The 18,496-nt window shown below is 45.9% G+C and overlaps 1 long non-coding RNA gene across 1 annotated transcript in view; it reads left to right on the top strand.

Annotated features, from left to right (window-relative positions):
• Positions 1-13,963, top strand: part of LOC106722024 — an 18,046-nt gene extending 4,083 nt beyond the window's left edge. The window contains exon 3 of the long non-coding RNA XR_003093328.1: positions 13,846-13,963. This is a non-coding gene — a long non-coding RNA (uncharacterized LOC106722024). The remainder of the gene's footprint in view (positions 1-13,845) is intronic.
• Positions 13,964-18,496: the final 4,533 nt, after the last annotated feature.

The following is an 18,496-nucleotide window of genomic DNA, read 5'->3' as shown; positions in this document are numbered from 1 at the left end:
CAAAAGCTAGAGGTTTAACCCTTTCACAGCTGCTGCTCAGCCAAAAGCTTCTGCTAGTTTGGCAGCAGCTGTAACATGTTAAAACTCTAGCTCTTGGCTCAGTAGCAGACTCTGCCTGTCTTCCAGCTTGAGAGAGAGCCAGTCCCTGGCAGCCATTCCAGTAGCTCCATGCCTCCATTCTGGGACAGAAATCAGCTTCCTTGCATAAAACACACCTGTTTTGGAGGGGTAATTTTTAGGGAAAAGATGCATTTGAATGTGAGTAATATACCACTTTTGTCCAGCCACGCTGCTGTGTGGTACCCATTGAAAGCTTCCTCTGTCAATCTGGAAGCCTCCCAATTTTTCCTACTGATCTTGCATTGCCCTTTTGGCCAGTTACCTTCTTAAGAAAAGATAGAGCCATGTTTCCCATGTGTTACCTCTTTGCTACAGGTCCAGTGAAAAATATTTTTAACTGCTTGGGGCCAGCTCTACATTGCAGTCACAATGCATGTGTTAACTTCACTTCAAGGTAGAATTGGGCCTTGAGGTATGAAATGTTTTTTTGAAACTGTGATTATTTATTAATGTATTTGATAATGCAACACCCTCAGTGTTTTCTAATATCCCACTTCAAGCTCTGTTCAACCTTTGCATCAAGCTGGAGTGAAATCTGCTGCTGATGCCCAATCTCTGTGTGGCAGGGCACCTTTGGTGCCTTCTGCTTTAAGGGCTTGAGCAAGCAGCAGAGCAGCCTGCAGGTGACTGCAGTGCCAGTCAGGGAGGGGGTCGTATGGTCATCAGGAGGCTGCCTGATTGGAGGAGGGTCTGGCTGCTGGAGAATAAGAGCAGGCTCTGAGCAGTAGAGCTGGCAGTTGCTGCAGGGAGCCAGAGAGATAGCATCGCTGTCCAGAGCTGCTGCTCCCAGAACAGCTGAAGGCTCAGGGTAGGAACTACTGGGATGGGAGGAGGTTCCTGGTCATGGGACATGACCTAAAACTACACCCTGTTGGGGAGGATGGTGCAGTGGGGCTGCTTGTGGCAGGGCAGTCTCCAGGAAATGTTACATCTGTGCCTCCCCAGTGAACTGCACAGGGTGCTGGAAAGCCTCAGCCCTCACTGCCTTGCGGGTGACCCTGTGGAGGGGAAGGGCTAGGGGAACACATCCCGACAGAAAAGCACAGGACAGGAGGATTGCACGTGGGCTGGCTGGAGTAGCTGGAGTCGAGGCCCCAGAGAGGGGGCAAGAGGCTCAAGCACATCTGAGGACACCCAAGGCCAAGTTGGGACAGAGGCCGAGTGCACCCTGGTTAAGGGGTTGTGGGAGTAATAGTGGGTAGTGATTTGGATGCCATCTGCGAGGCATGGGACACAGTAAAGGGGAGGATCGGAGCTGTGTATTGCACCCTTGGCATCAGGGCATTAAGTGGGCAGCCTCTCGCATTGTTACATCTGGTTATTACATCAAAGCGTGGCAGGTGAATCAGGTGGCAGGTGCCCTAGACAGGTGGGTGGGCTGACATTGTGACCGGCCCTGGGATGGCCCCCTGTCACACTATGATATGAAATAGATCATCTAATAAAATTAATTACCCATATCACATCCTTCACACTCATGAAGTGCAGAGTAATGGGTAGAATGAAATCTCTCCCATATATGAATTAGATCTGGTATCGGTCAGCACTGTTATATAAGTAACATATAAGTCATCGCTTGTTGAGGATAAACTGACAAGCACCCAAATTACTATTCAGTCTCTGGTGAAGTGACTTCCCTTTGTTCAAGGTTAAAGACTGACTTGTGCAACTTGCATTTATCTGAACAAGCAAATCTTTCATATATTGAGTGCATTTTTCCATCCCTGTCACACTAGAGACCAGTAGTAAATCAGCAATGCCTTTTTGTCGCACCTAACTCCCTTTACTGTCTAGGCTGCAGATCCAGTTAAAGATGAATTGCCCACAAGATACCTCTTTCAAGCCTGCTATTGAAATCTTGCACTGAATTTGTCGTTCCTATTGAAAGGCACTTTCAGAAGATGCATTCCAGTGTTTTACTACGGTGCTTATCACTGTAGGTTGTGCCTCCCAGCCACTGATAGATTTATCCTTATTGTAAAAATAAAGAATTAAAGCATAAAACGTGATTTGCCCAGTTCAGACAGGAAGTCTGTGGAAGAACCAGGAATGGGGGACACACTTCTGGAGTCCCAGTCAAATGCCTGAATTATTAACCATTACTATCTTCCTTCCTTTGCTGTATGGTGCTTAGTGGGCATAAGATTAACCTTGTCTGAGGGCAAGGGCTGGTTTGGTTGGTTGCTTGCAAGACTCCTTGCACTTGAGTCTCTGGCAGGATCTGGTGGAGAGGCAGCACTGATTGCTTTGTGAATGTGCTTTCCCCTCCTGCAGACGGGGAAGTACGTTCATCCTCATGCCCCTAGATCTCTGGAGAGCACTTGGTGTAGTCCATTACTGAATCCTTCCATCTAGCAGTATCCTGAAATGGCTTCCTGAGCTGGAACTCATACAAACGTTAGATCAATTTGTTCCTCCACTGCCAGGCATCTAATTGGTGGAGATCTTACAAGGGATTAACTCTTTGCCCTTTGCTGTTTAGCATTTTTTGTCAGAGACACAGAAGAAAACATCAAATCATCACGATCAAATTTGCAGAAAACACAGTGGGGGCAGTGGCAAATAATGGATGGGGGAAGGGGGTCAATGAGGCAGAGTGACCTGCCTCACTAGGTAAGCTGGGTGCAAGGAAACAGAGTGCATTTTAATATGGCTAAATATAAAGTAATGCATTTAAGAACAGGGGAGACCTCTCTTAGGATGCTTGGTGGATAATCAACTGAACCCAAGGTCCTGGTGCAATGCTATGGCTAAGGTTAAGCATCTCCTTGGATGTATAAATAAGAAAATACCGAGGAGTAGAGGGGTTATATTGCCTCTGATATTTGGCACTGCTCAGTTGTTTTCAAGCATTCGAGAAGGATGTTGAAAATTGGAGAGGGCTCAGAGAAAGGCCATGAGAATGATTAATGGGTTGGAGAAGATGCCTTTTAATGACGGGCTTCAGGAGCTCAGTGTGTTCAGTTTAACAAAAAGAAAGGATGATTTGATCATGGTCTGTAAGCACCTACCTGGGAATGAGAATTTTGTTGTAAAGGGCTTTTCAGTTGGGCTGACAAAGGTAGAAGAAGATCCAGTGGCAGAAAGGTGAAACCAGACAAATTCAGATTAGACATAACATGCAAGGTTTTAAAAGTAGATGTAATTAATCATTGGGATAACTTAACAAGGACTATGGTGCATTCTCCTTTTTGAATCCTTAACTGTTTAAATCAAGATTAGGTATTTTTTCCTGAACATGTGCCCTTAGATTGAAATGGGGTTTCATTCAGGCAAGTCCTACAGCCTGTCTTGTGCCGAATGTGCAATTAGATGATCGCAATGGTCCCTTTTGATCTTTAAAATCTCTCTTAGCTTTCTGAGATGAGCAAGTGGCTGGCACTGAATCCAGACAGGCATGTGCTGAGGGTGATGGGAAGTGTGAAGTGGTTACAAGAGCTTGCCTTCGCAGCCCTGGTACAGTTTCCCGTCATGGTCAGACACTACGATGCTGTACTGGACTCAAGCTGTCGATCCCATTTGTCCAGACCCAGTTGGCTTAAAGGCAGTATCCAGAAAATGTCTTTTCTTCCACCCGTCCAACCCTTATCTAGTACCCCCTTACTGAGACCCCATGGTTCAGCTTCCAGAGGCCTCAGTACTGACCCGTCTAGTCTCCCCACCAGCCAAAGTGTGCCTCCAAGTCACTCCTCTCATCTGGGTCATCCATGAGACCCTTTATGCAAAAATGATATACACCATGTTTCAGTTTCCCCACCTCTTCATACACCCCTTTGGGCAGTAGTTTTGTTCAAGGAACCTTGATTTCTTCCTGGCACCGTCCTCCTCCTGCTCAGCTTGGAAATGGACGGCTTTTAAAAGCAGTTTCTAACATTTAGCCTTTCTGGTTCTTCCCTTGCAGTTTTCCCATACTAAGTGTTCTCCGACTCTCTGTCTAGGTCTTGCGAACAGATGCTAAGTGGGTGAGTTGTAGCCTGCAGTTCTTGCGGGGAATGTTTTGAGGGGCTCAGTATGAGCATGTGTTGCTGTAAATAATTGGATATAGTTTCTTCAGCAGGGCACCTAGATGCCTTTTTCACCTAGGGGGAGATGGCAAGTCAGGCCTGGCAGCAGGACCCAGATACTGCGCTCTAATTGATTCCCCATAACATTGTGCATCATTTTAATTGGGTGAGTGTTTGTGCTTGGGTTAATACTAGAGTTTTGTTACAGTTTTGTTCCCAGCCTGGCTTGCTGTGCCTGAGGGAAGAGAGAGCAGTAATCCCAGGGAGGGCAGAGCAGAGAGTAGCAGGGGGTCGAGGGACAGCAAGGGCAACTGTGGCGGCACAGTAAAGACTGGTCAGAGGTTTGACTTCTGCAGGTCCTCCTGGTTCAGGAGAGGGAGCCCAGACACGACTTCTTGGGGAGCCCCGAGACAGAGGGGAAAGCCCCCCGCACAAGCAGCCTGACCTGTGGCAGACCTAGAGGGTTGTTTGTGCATCTCTGCCAGTAACCCCACTGGTCTGCCAGGAGCAGAGCTGTTTAGTTGTGTGTGATGCTCTTGTTCAGAGGCAAGCACTTTAGATATCAGTCTCTTCCGTGAGCGAGGGAAGGGTGAGGTGATTTGAATGTGACGGCATACCGTCCAAGACATCGGTAGGGGTCTAATGCTGCAGAGAAGGTGTAGAATCAAATGGGAATTCATCAGGTCCCATAGACCGACTCTCCAGACTGTCACATGGGCCCCGACAGCACCACTTGTGGAGATCTCTCTCCAAATGACTAAAATAGTACATGGCCTGGGGGCCACACAGCTGCATGAAAAGAAGAAATAAAAAAAAGCAAGCATACCCTCTCCATCGGCTTCTGGTCAGAAGGCTGCTCTTAAACCCCCTCATCTCTGGTAGCTGAACATTTCTGGCAGTCTCTTCCAAGACTTAAGATTTACGTATTTTTCCTCCCATCATCGAAGCCCTGCGCTGCTGGCCCCATCCCTTCATCTGGATGAGACTCCTATAAAAAGCTATCCCTGACAGGTCTGTACTAAGGAACAGACAACTCTTGCCTTGCCTCAAGTGCTGTGTTGAGCCTCTGGAGCAGGGATAGGCAACCCCCAGCACACGTGCCAGTTAGTGGCATGCAGAGACATTTTCCCTGGCACGGCAGGAGGTGCACAAGGAAATTGTTTAAAAATAGTATATATATTTTTTTTAATTGCTGGTCTGGGCTCTCTGGAGCAGCCACAGGACCCAGCGCCACGGCAGGCACCGGGGGTGGAGTCAGAAGAACACAGGCAGGGACACTGTCTGCATTCTGCTGATCCCGCCCCCTATCCTCGGGCTCCGCCCCCCAGCCTGGCCCGGCCCCTGGAGGGGGCTGCAGGTAGATGGGGCTGGGACCTGGGCAAGCACTGCTGAGAGCTACTGTGCTGGAGGCTCCCAGCAGGTGGGTGAGCCCTGGGCCCAGCTGGGGCTCAGGCAGACGGACACCCCATCCTACCTGGGCTGGGGCAGAACAGGGTGCCGAGCGCTGTGTCCAGGCGGAGCGGGGAGAAGCAGGCATGGGGGGAGACATTACGGGCAGGCTGGCCTGGTCAGCCCCGTGGGAAGGCAGGGGCCGGATGGGAAGCAGGGCTGCCTCGGGGCTCTGTGGGCTCGGGCTGTGGCTGGCGGACAGTGGAGCCTGGCCCAGCCTGGCCCATGCAGCTCCACAGGGATGGGTTGCAGCCGCCCTGCTCATGAGCGGGCACCGCCTGGCTGTGGCAGGACACTGGGCTTGAGGGGCTCCCAGCTCTGGGCTCAGCCTCCCTGTGCATTGGGAACGGTACAAGTGGACAGGAGCCTCCCAGGCCTCAGGAACAGCCGCTGCGGCTGCCCTGGCCTTGCCCGACTGCAGCTCCCCTCCAGGGGCCGGGGCTGGGGCCGGGGCTGGGGCAGGCTGTGCGCAAGGCTGCTGTGCTGCAGGCTCCTTGCCAGCTTGGTCCCAAGTGCTGCCTGTGGCAGCTGTTCCCAGGGCCTGGGGAGCTCCCAGGACCAGGCCCTCACATTGGGGGCAGCTCTGCCCCACAGGGAGGCTGAACCAGGAGCCCCCCGACCCTGACATCCTGCCCTGGCCAGGCAGCATCCCGTTGCAGGCAGGGCAGCTGTGGCTCATCCCTGCAGAGCTGTGCGTGCTGGGCTGGGCCCCACCTTGGGTGCTGCTGGGCACCCCTGCCTGCCCACTGCCACCTGAGTCTGGGGAGCCCTGGAGCACCCCTGCTTCTCGCCTGGCCCCCTCTCTTCTCCGGCTGCTGCCTTCCCAAGGGGCCGGCTGGGCTGGCCTGCCTGCAGTGCCTCCCCCTGCGCCTGCTTCTACCTGCGCCGCCCAGACCCTGCCCCAAGCACTCGGCCCCAGCGCTTGGCTCCCTGGTACTGCCCCTGCCTGGGTGGGACAGGGCATGTGTGCGCCCAGGCTCTGGACGGGCCCTTCCTCCTAGGCCTGGGCTTCCCCCACTCCCAGACCATCAGGGAGGCCTGAGCACGCCCACCCTGGTGGCTGCTGCCTCCCTGTGCGGGGCACTGCCTTGGATCAGTGGGCCCGAGCCGCAGCTGGTAGCAGTGGGAGACATTGGAGGTGGGGGGACACCCTCTTTCTCTTTTTTCTTTTCTTTCTCTTTTTTTTCTCTCTTTCTCCTCTTTTTTCTCTCTTTCTCTCTCTTTTCTTTTCTTCTCTTTTCTTCTCTCTCTCCTTTTTCTCTCTTCTTTCTCCTTTTTTCACTCTCCCCTTTTTTGTCTCCTTTTTCTCTTCTTTTTTATTCCCTCTTTCTCTCTTCTCTCCCTTTTCTCTCCTTTTTTCTATTTCTTCTTTTTTCTCTCCTTTTTCTTTCTTTGTTTTTCTCTCTCTTTTCTTTCTCTCCTTTCTTCTCTTTCTCTTTCGTTTTTCTCTCTTTTTTTATTTCTCTCTACTTTCTCTCTCTCCTCTCCTTTTTCTTTTTTCTTTCTCTCCTCTTTTTTCTTCCCCTCTTTCTTTTTTCTATCCTCTCTTTCTCTTCTTTCTTTCTCTTTTTTTTTCTCTGTCTCATCACAGAGCAACTCTGTCTCATCACACCATGCTTAACAAAACAGAATACACAAGAACAAGAGCAGTATCTGAAGTTTTACTTATTGTCACCAGGTTTCAAATTTTTAGAAAACCTGGTATTTACCATAAAAAAACAACATTTATGATTATTAACTATATTAATATGCAATGCATCCTGGTACCCCCCACCCTGGTTTTGTTTTTCTGGCATGCTGGCACTTTGGCACCTTACAAGGTAGACGTTGCCATTTTTTCAGCACTCTGGCCAAAAACATGGCCTACCTCTGAACTATATTAATATGCAGTGTGTCCTGCCATGTCCCCCCCGCCCTGGTTTTGTTTTTCTGGCAGGCCGGCACTTTGGCATCTTACAAGGTAGACATTGTGGTTTATTTGGCACTCCGGCCAAAAATGTTGCCTACCCCTGCTCTGGAGCATTCCCAGCCTCTGGGAACCAGGATTAGATACCAAAGCTCAGTCATCCTTAGGGATGTGAAGAGGACCCCAACAAGACTCCCAGATCAGCCAGCTTTGTAATATTTTATTCAAATTTATTTTAGGGGTGTAACAATTCTGTCACTCAGTAGAACGCTTTGCCATCTCTCTGTCATTTATGTACAACCCAGGAAACTAGTAGAAGGAAATATAACTACTTGCTGCCTGGGTGTGCAGACCTTCCAGTATCTTCCAGTGTGATCAAGCCAACTTGTATGATTCTGTGAGCTCTTTTATTGTAGCAGGAGGGGATCATCTAATTAAGTTTATCAAAGAGCCTCTTACTGAGCTGCAGTGGAAGAGCACAAAATAAATGCAGACCCCTTGCTGAAGTGTTCTCTCTAATTATATTTACTCTCTGTATCAAGGGGAGCAGGAGATTCCTTTCTTGTTAATCAGCCTTTATTTATTTATTTATTTATTTATTTATTTATTAAAGAAGCATAAATGAATTCAAATAACCTACTGAAAGGAAAGGATAACAAAATCTAAGTGCTCCAAAATCCAAGTGCTCCATGCCTCAGCCATTTTGAATTAGAAAGAGGGAGAAAATATGTAGGAGTATTTAATAGGAGACAGGTCTGAGATGCATTTCAAATCAGAACATTAGGTGCATTCAGATGTGTTCCAAAACAAGGCCCATTTCTAGTCAAGAGCCATAGGTCAATACTTTCAAACTCCACATTGAAATTAGGCGTCTAAATCCATAATCAGAGGCTGACTCAAAGTAGGCTGATTTTCAGACATGCTGAGCAGTATAAAACCTGTTGAATTCACAATTGGATGGAGCGGGGGTGAGTAGGATCATTTTGGCGGCAGTGTTTTGGAAAGACTTGAAGACTTGGGGGTCGGACTCGATGATCTGGGGGTTGGACTCGATGATCTATTGAGGTCCCTTCCGACCCTAACATCTATGAATCTAAGGCCTGAGAGAAGGACTTTGCTCTACTCAGGTGAGAAGAGGCTCAAAATCCAGACAAGTGCCTTAGCTTCTGGGGCAGACAGGAAGGATCATATTTTCAATGGAGGAAAGTTAACAAGACAGTATTAAGCGTGAGTTCATTACATGGGAAAATATTACTTAAATTGGAGAAGGTGAGGATTAGGACAAGAATTTTAAGGGGGTTGAAGACTTGACTGAAGGGGGGATGACGTGAGCAATGCTGAGATGAAAACTCGGGTAGACGGAGGTTATTAGTGGAGTTCCTCAAGGATCTGTCTTGGGTCAAGTCTTCATGACTATTTTTATTAGTGAGTATGGTACACAATGTGGGAACATGCTTTTGAATTTGCTTAGAGCACAAAGGTAGGACCTCATCCACGCATGAGAGAAAGCTTTGCGACCGCTCCGATTTGGCTGAGCGCTCCTCCCACATGATGTCTGGGTAGTTAGTCTCCCATGACAACCATACACCGGGAGCACGCAGCCTCAGCCAATTCTTGTGTTGGTACAAGAACAAGTGAGTACAAACTAGCCATGAATATACGCAGGCTGGAAATTGGATGAAAGTTTCTAACCATCAACGTAGTGAGGTTCTGGAACAGCCTTCCAGTATTAGTGATTTTGGGGCAAACAGCCTGCCTAGTTTCGAGATGGACCATGATCAGTTAATGAAAAGGATCTTATGACATGGAGACCTGCAACAGCAGGAGACTGGACTTAGTTTCTCAGGACATCCTTTCCAGTCCGGGACCCCATCTAGACAGGAATATTTGATGTCTTGCAGATCAGGTGTGGAGAAGATGACTTGTGCATCCTTTGTGCACAGGCAGTAGTTAAGTCTTTGTTAGGGGAAGTTTTTCAAGGATGGTACATAGACGGAGAGCAAGAGAGGGTCAACAACAGAGCCTTCACAACACCTACAAGTGAGGAGAAGAATAAGGCATGATGGGAGGCAGTGACATTGGAAGAGTGAGTAGAGAGAAAAGAGGGGACTTGAAAGAGGACATTATCCCAAAATCCAGAAAAGAATGGGATGTTGAGGAGAAGGAAGCAAGAAACAGTCAAGGAAAGGCCAGGGGAAATGAAGAAGGAATAATAAATTGGTCACTAGAGGCCTTGAGAGCTGTTTCAGTGGAGAAGAAAGGGTGGAACCAGGTTGGAGGGGGTGTCTGAATGTATCTGGATAATAATCATAGCCAATATCCCTGAAATGCTGAGGGATCTCAAAAGCTTCACAAACTGTTTATGTATCACAGTGATTCTCAAGCTTTTTAGATTCAAGGCTCCCCTTGTTAGATTCAAGGTACTCCTTGGAAAATGTGAGCTCTTGGCGTGCACTTATTTTAACTATAGAAAAATAATAGAGCAACTCTGCTGCTGCAGAAAATTCAGAAAGGCCACACAAGGTTAAAATGCTTTTGACACTGTGGATTCCTATTTGAAATCTCTGGCTGCATCCAGATGGATGTGGCTGAGCACATACCACACATTCAGATGTTTCCTGTGGTGCTACCTTGCGGGGTGGGGCGGGGGAGGAGGGAGGGATTTGACCCCAGGAGATCCAGGGGTCAAAAAAACCTGGGGGGAAAAAAGTAGGGCATTATATGTGGCTGCACACAGGAGCTGTCGGCCAGGCTCCAAGCTGCAAGAGCGGTGCAGCTGCAGCTTCCTTGACCCCAGGTAAGGCTGCTGGGGCCAGCACAGTTGTTGGCCCCAGCCTCCCCTACCCCACCCAGGCTAACCTCTCATGCGTGTTGCACAGGCATTCCCTGGGGACAAGTAGCAGCAGCACAAGGTGTGCTGCTGCCAGTTGTCCCTGGGGAACCAAACATCTGCACTCATCTGGATGCAGCCTCTGAGTTACCTTGCAAATCATGTGTACATGTTCGTACATCTAAAAGTACTAATATTGTATAGCACCCTTAAGAGGATCTCATGGCATCCTAGGCAGTTTGGCTGGCATGGCACCCTGATTGAGACTCACTGATTTAGATAAACTACATCAGCACTGACATACTGCCACTTCCAGTATGGAACATGAAATCAGCTTGGCAGTTTACAGCCACACCACCTGATGAGTGAGGATGGGAAAAGAGAAAGGAGATTGTGAAATGATAGAAGGGAGAGGGGTTTAAAAGTACTTATAATGCAGTTGCCCAAGTTGGAATTTGGCCAGGATGCCATGGTTAAAATCTAAGTCCAGTGCAAACTACCTGGCAATCTTGAACAATCATTTTACATTTTATCCAGAATACAAAGATGGGTCTGCAGGGGGTTGGAGAACATTGCTGTGCCTTACAGAAGCCACAAAATCTGCCCTTTTCCTCATTTCCAACCCCAGGTATGACCTGGGGATTCAAAGGCTTGGGAGCCCCCCAGTCATACCTGGAGCTCAGATTCAGAGTTTTCTACCACGTGATCAACAAAGGGAGTTTTCTGTTTTCAATTGAATCTCTAATTTGTCTTGCTCAGCAGTTAGGACCATCTCTCCTTCTATTTGCTTGGCCCTCACTTGTGCACTCATTTTTGTTGTGCTTCCCTTGTTTTCATGGATTGCTTCTCTCCAAATGCTTGATTATCTAGGCAGGATTGAATGAGCCACAGCGGCATATACCAAATAGATAAAAGCACATCCTGTGCCTCTACCTGGACCACACTCTGCTGGTTTACCTGCACCAACACAAAAAGCGGGGAGACGGTTACTATTGAGAGAAACCAGAGAGTGACATTTTCACTGCATCTCCATCGCAGCAGGCACCGATTTAGATTTTCAAAGGCACGGGTAGGAGTTAGGTGCCTAACTGCCATTTATACCTTTTGAAATATACTTCAAAGCGCATGAAGAATGGACCAATGGCCCATCGAGTTTGTATTCTGTTTCCAGCAGTAATCAGTACTGGATGCTTCCCAGGGAGAAATATGAACCTCGTAAATGCATTAGATTATGTAGTTTGATACCACAGAGGAAAATTTTCTTCCCGACTCCCGCTGATGATCCTTTTGTGCCTTGAAGCATAAGGATTGAAATCTTGTGACTTTATTTATAGTCTTGCTAATATAATTGTTGCTGGTGTTCTCAGTCTTGCTAAGCTTTTTGAAACTTACCAAGCAGTTAGCCTCAAATAATAATAGTATCCTAATATCCAAGTCAAACTACAGGTTTTTATAGGTGACCAATGTGTTACGAATATACAGAACTATTACAAAAGAGCTCTTTGCAGTAATTTCCCTTAATTTACCAGCACAGAAATGCACATTTAGTAGGAACCCTCTGGTGCTCAAACAGTTACCTAACTCAGATGCTTAACATAATTAGAGTAGGAGAAATGGTGGTGATTGAAATCAATAAGGGATCCTGCTGCTTTTGCACAGTATTTGAGAACAATTTGCATTCATACCTAACTTACATTAACACAGGATACAGAAGTTACTTAGGAAATCTTTGACCTTTGGGTTTGTTTGTTTTTTTTTGTCCCTGGATTTCTCCAATTGCTTTAGCGCACAAAAAAATTCTGTACTAAATCATTTAAAACGCTTACGCATGGTGTAGGCAAAAATGATGCATATCATATTTTGATACCACAACATTTATTGATCTTCTAAACTTTACATATTTTGTGCATTTGTCACTGGGGTAAATCATTGCTGAAATCATCTAATTGGAGATGATGTTAAACTGTAATAACAATCGCGGCTTTATCTTAAGATTTGTAGAAATGTACCTCTGACCCCAATTCCAGTTAATACATTTGGCTGCAAGTCAATTTAAATAGCAGTGTGCAAGGAACATGCCATTCATATCAGTGTTTGTCTTATGTGAGCTGGTTGTCTCAGGGACTATGCACTTGCAAATAAAGCAAGGAGGAAGTCTTTTCAGACAGTTTAGTAATGTGAATTATATTGTCTTATTTCTATAAAATTAACAAGCTGTTAAAGTTATTCACCCCAAGTGAATAGAGTTATTATTTGTTTATTGTATTATGGTATTGCCTACAGGCTCCAATCAGGGACTGGCTTCTATTGTATTGCACAAACACACATCATAAAGACGGTCTCTGCCCCAACGTCTAAGTTACCCTCAGTCTAAGTTAAACAAATCTTGTCCTTAGACCATAGGCAATGAAAACCTTGCTACATGGAAAGAGCAAGGGAGATCCCCAAGATCGCACGGAGTCTGTGACCGACAGCCCCAGATCTCCTGAGGCCCAGTTCAGTGCCTTAATCACAAGAGCTCCCTTCCTTTTGGTATAGAAGACACCTCTGCATGACATTACAATCAGAAGTCTATAAATGACTTTATCTCCTCAAAAACAGAGGATGTCCCTCTAGCCCCCTTCTTTCTGTGATGCCTGCCTGAAAAAAGACATTCTGGAGCACTGGAGTGGTTGGAAGTGTGTGTATTCATATAGCAATGAGTGTGTGCAACACTCATGCATGTTTGGTTGGATCTCTGTCTCCCCCACCTTCAGTCTGTCACTTGATGCTGTTGTCCAGGCCTTGCATGTGCTTGTCAGCTCCAACACCATGGAGCTTTTGTCAAGGTATGATTTTTGTATTTGATTCTGCACACAGCAGGTGAGAGGGTTGAACTGGCACACAATATAAGCATGACTATTTCACTGCCAGGTTATAGCTGTCTACTCATAGCTGTAAGTTGAGATGAGGGCAAGAAAGATAGAGTGGTGGTGTTTTCTTAAACTTGGACCTTTTCTGCCCATGCTGGACACTGTGTGATTGAGTATGAAGAAGGGATGGCATGCAAGATGGTTGAAGTTCAATGCAGACGACTATCCCTAGAGCTTGTCACTGGGTAGTCAACGTATATGTGCGCTGGAAAGCAAGAACTTTTGCTCCCTATTTCCAGGATTAGGGCCTTTCCTTCATAACACAAACCTAAAGAAATACCACGTTCCCAAAACCATTGTATATTTTTGTCTTATTTCCCCCAGCTTGATGCAAATAGAGCAGAATCAATCCCTTTGTCAAGGGTTCCACATGGCATGTGTACCAAATACCCTCAATAAGCTTTTAGGTTGCCATTTGTGCAGGGGTGAATTACACAATTGCTTGTGATTTTTGGTTACTTAGAATTGTTTTGGGCTGACAGTGTTCCAGGGTGACCTGTGAATTTGGGGAGGGTTATTAATGCCTCCATAATAGATGAATGCCATTACAGAGGAAGGGTGTGAAAAACTAACAGAACAAACCAGATTGAAATAATGCTTTGTTTTCTTTTCCCTCCTCCTCAGGTGGAAGAGAGCTCCAACGCGGGCAGCCCTTCGAAAGGCCTTTTCTCAAAAGGGCTCCAAAATCGACCTTCCAGCCCTGTTTCTGCCCCTGTGAGATCTAAGCATAGCCCAGGCTCACCAAAAACAGTGTTTCCCTTCCCGTATCAGGAGTCTCCCCCACGCTCCCCACGCCGAATGAGCTTCAGTGGGATCTTCAGGTCCTCCTCCAAAGAGTCCTCCCCCAGTTCTAACCCATCTACCTCTCCTGGGGGCATCAAGTTTTTCTCCAGATCAAGAAAAAGTAAGAAATTGATCATGTTATTTCAGGAAGATACACAGTACCTCTGGGCTTGGCCCATTCTTTACCTGCTGTAGTAAAGTAAGTGCAGATGGGGCACATGCTAATTGTTCATTATGAGTTCCACTTAAGATGTTTATCAATTTCTTTGCCACCCAGCTGTCCAGTAGAACGTAACCCGGAGCATGGTATAGACCAAAGGTGAAACTTTCCCCCATGCACAGAGCAGCACAAGGAAAGCAGAAAGCATCATGTAAATCGCATGCAAGGTTTTGCATGAAATCTCATCCCCACTGAAGGCCAGCAGGAGAGTTCTTCCGCTGGCTTCATTGGAGCTAAGCTATCAGCTCTGGGGTTTAAGAGGGGCTGAAGTGGTGGATGGACTTTGTGCTGGCCCCTGCGTAGGAAACAGAGAAGTACTGCTGCAGCCGGCTCCTTAGAAAATCTCAGCCATTCTTTTACCGATGTGGTTTATGCTATTGTAGGAAAGTAAAAAAGATCCTTACCACACTGATGAAATGATACATGTTCCTGATGTGTTGACAACTGCGAGGGTGTTTCATTTCTATCTGAAGCGAGTAGACACTTCCATCTTTTATGATTCAGAACAGCTAACTACATTTTATCTCACACAGATTGTGTCTCCTCAGTAATTGGGCACCTGCTATATTGACTGAGCCACTTAAATTGTTTTCTTGACAAGAAAATTATTCACCTTTACTTTTATGCTTTAAAATTTCATAACCTAAATGAAAGCTCACCTGTCTCAAATGTTTTGGGGAACAAACATATTTAGAACTGAATCACAAAACAGGACATTTCTATTGGGAATTTATTATTGGGAAATGTTGGAAGTGATTGACAGTTTGTATTATTTCCCTGTGGATAAACAGAAGAAATAATAAATCAATATAAAATTCTGTGTGCAATCTATAGGGGCAGTATTTGTGATGCTAGTAGCTACATTTGGCATATAAAATGCGTATAATGTACTGAAAACTGAGAGAAGGGCCTTATTACGTGTTCTGAATGTCAACAAAATTCTTTTAATTTATTTAAATTATTTAATTAGAATAAACAATGTTGTGGTAACTTTACTGAATGCATGTATAAGCACACACTCATTATGTGGATCACATTTGTCAAGAAGTTCTTCAAATTCAACTGAAATTCGTTTTTTCCTAGTTCCTTTACCTGCAGACTGCTTTTCAGAGCCTGAAACCCAGAGTACATACTTTTAAAAGGAGTCCAATTGTATTTCACACAATCTGAACTTGTTATAGTCCTGCCACACTGATCAGGGGCACTAGTTCTTCCATGGTTAAAGTTCATGTGAGCTTCCTGTCATCCTCCTTATCCCCAGCCTCACAAACCATAAATCTCATTTAAGCTGTGTTTTGAGGATTCTGGTAGAAGTTTACATTTTTATAGGCCATATTGTGGGTAACTGGACAAGGAAGAATTTCACCCTGCATGGATAACCATAACAATTTACATTGACTAGAAGAATTATCTAATGACACTGATTATTAATGTTTTATTAGTGATGAGGTGATGTTGTTGATGTGATGGTTCAAGAGATATGGGAAAGAATTCTTGTGCTTCAGGAAGGGTCCTGTGATACCTGAAAGCTACCAACCAGGCATGCAGTTGGTCCAATAAAAGATATCACCTGCGAGAATTCTTGCCTTTCACTGATCATTTAGGCACTGCCTACTTAAAGTTGTATTTATTCTGTGCAGGCTTGGAAGTTGAAGCCTGAACCTAGGCAGATACATCTGCATATTATAATATTAAAATGCTCCACTAGTCAGCAAAACCATGGCAGTGAGGTCCTGTGATTGGAACATAGCCAGCTTTAGAACAGGCTTTCATGCCATACTTCTTAGCCAGAGAATGTATCAGTGACCCAGCTGTTAGAGAAATGGTTGCAGAACTTCTTGTGGTGTTTGTTTTTAATGTGAGAATAGCTGCCTCCCAACCAGTGAATGATGTTGGTTAACCTGCATATGTCAGGAACCTTTGCTCTCCTTTAGTTACATGATTTTTTTTCAAGATGAATTGCTAACTGCACTCAGTGATGGTCCCCTACCGAAGATCACTTCTGAAAGAGGCTTATAGGGGTATGTGTCCCTCTCTGTTCTGCTTCATATTTTGTTGACTTTTATTTCTGTGTGTTTTATTTGGGGACTAAAATTTATATACTTCTGATTTATTATGTTTATTTTTAAAGTGTCTCTTCAAGGCTCAGGGAGCTTGCCAGAACTTAATGAACACCACAGATATACTGGGTGCATCTACATGAGACGCTTACTGCGGAGCTGCCTAATTAGCTCCGCAGTAAAGTCTTAGTGTCTACATATGTGGTCCTGTTAGGCTGCAGAAAACTACTGAACTCCGCCACAGGTTAATACTTGTAAATACAAGTAGTATCCTACGGCAGAGATTTTTAGTGCGCAGCAGCATATGTGCAGACGCTGACAGGGCTGGCTGGGGCACAAGGGTGCTTCAGTGAGGAAGCTGCCTCCTGGCTAGCCCCACACTGAAGCATACTTGTGCCCCAGCCAGCCTCTTCACAGCATAGTTGAGCTGGGTCAGAGCAGCCCTAGGCTGACAGGCTGACCCTCCAGACCCTCTGCCAGCATGGACTGCTCTCACCCCACTCAACATACTGTGGTCCTGGGCGCACGTTCAGTTGCAGTGCCTGGGAGCAATAAACTCCATTGTGATATGCACCGGAGTTTATTGCTCCATGCTAATAGCACACGTGGATGCACGCACTGATCCCATCTTACAAGCAGAACTTTTGCTTGCTGTCTATTCTGTAAATAAAAAATAGCCCTTTAGATCTTGAAACACAAAATGACTGATTTAAGTCTTCTTGGAACAAAGCTCTTGTGACTTAAATGTCATTGTTTGATAGGATTTCTCAAAAAAATAAAAGTCCCTAAACTAGCCATTAAGTTCAGTGCTCAGATGCTGTAGCAATCGGCACCCTGGAAGGACCTAAGATAGTTTCAGGGCTCAGATTTGTAAAGGTGTTTTGATGTTGCTCTGTGTAGCTCTGAAAGATCTTAGTGATATTGATGGACAAGTCCCTTGGCCTAAAGTGATTTAAATAATTAGGGTGCCTGTACATGAGCATGGAGGCTGCTCTGATGCACTGTAATTACAGCATGCCAGAGCAGACTCAATTAATTGAGTTTGCCGGAGTGCGGTAATTACTGTTCTCCAGCAGCCTCCCACGTCTTGTGTATCATTGTCCCTGCACTTCAAAATGGTGGCAGGGATGCTTGAACTAAAGCTCATTTGACACGAGACACTGCAGCACTTTAATTAAAGCAGTCTCCTCCTCCCCGCCCCTGCCCCTGGAGCATGTGTAAAAGTGCTCTTAGGTTCTCTCCCATCAAGATCTGCGAGATATAAGGTCAGAAGTCATTTTAGAAAATGGGACTTGGTTATCTGTGTCACTTATGACAAAATCCAGATTAGTATTGTATGTGCCAGTAAGGGGCTGAGGCAGAATTTAGGTGCCCATGTTCCAAAGAGGATCTAGAATGGCTCCACTCCAGTAGCCATAAAACTCTTTAGGTACCTAAATTCATTCAGCACCTTCATTTTTGGACTGAAAAGTCCCCTAGGTGCCTGCACGGTGTTGTATGCATGCTCAGAACCAATCTAGTCTGAAAACTGAGGCACCTAACTCCCACCTCTATTTAATTACAATGCAGGTTGGTTGTGGGGAGGCACATAAACTGTACCAAAGTCTCTGGAGGGACCCTGTCTGATGAACAGGGATCCTGACGTTCTCTGATTAAAATAAATAAATAAATAAATTTTCAATTCTCAGATTTTAAAAAAAGTAACCCAAAATCCACCATTTTCTGTGATGAAAATGAAACACCACTAATATATATATATATATCTGTACCCCTTCTTTCTCTTTCCTCCTTCTCTAGCAATGTTCTTAAGTGATGGTACTGCAGGATTCTCCAATTTGCACTGTATTCAGTGCTTACAGTGTAAGTTAGGGGCCCTCAGAACCTGTTCATCAGCAGGGATCCTGGTTTTCCCTTACTAAAAAAAATCCCTAATTTCCTGATTTAAAAAAGCAACTCCAAATCCATATTTTCCTGTGACTAAAATGATGGCAGGGGGCGGGGAAGGATTGAGGCTTCCGAAGGGAGGGAGAAAGGAAGGGATTTGGGCAAGGCTGGGGCTGGGGCTGCTGCTCAGCTGGGCAGTGCATGAGGCTTGGGGCCTGGGGCCAGAATATGTGGCTTCAGGCTTCTGGTGGGTAGCAGGATGGGATTGTGGGCAGCTTGTCCAGGGGGCAGGGAAAGGGGCTGTCTCCCCAAGAGTGTGTACTCTTGG

The sequence above is a fragment of the Alligator sinensis genome, unplaced genomic scaffold (genome assembly GCF_000455745.1).
Source record: "Alligator sinensis unplaced genomic scaffold, ASM45574v1 scaffold599_1, whole genome shotgun sequence".
Lineage (NCBI taxonomy): Eukaryota > Metazoa > Chordata > Crocodylia > Alligatoridae > Alligator > Alligator sinensis.
Note: the sequence above shows the minus strand (reverse complement) of the source record. Positions and strands in the feature narration are given on the sequence as shown.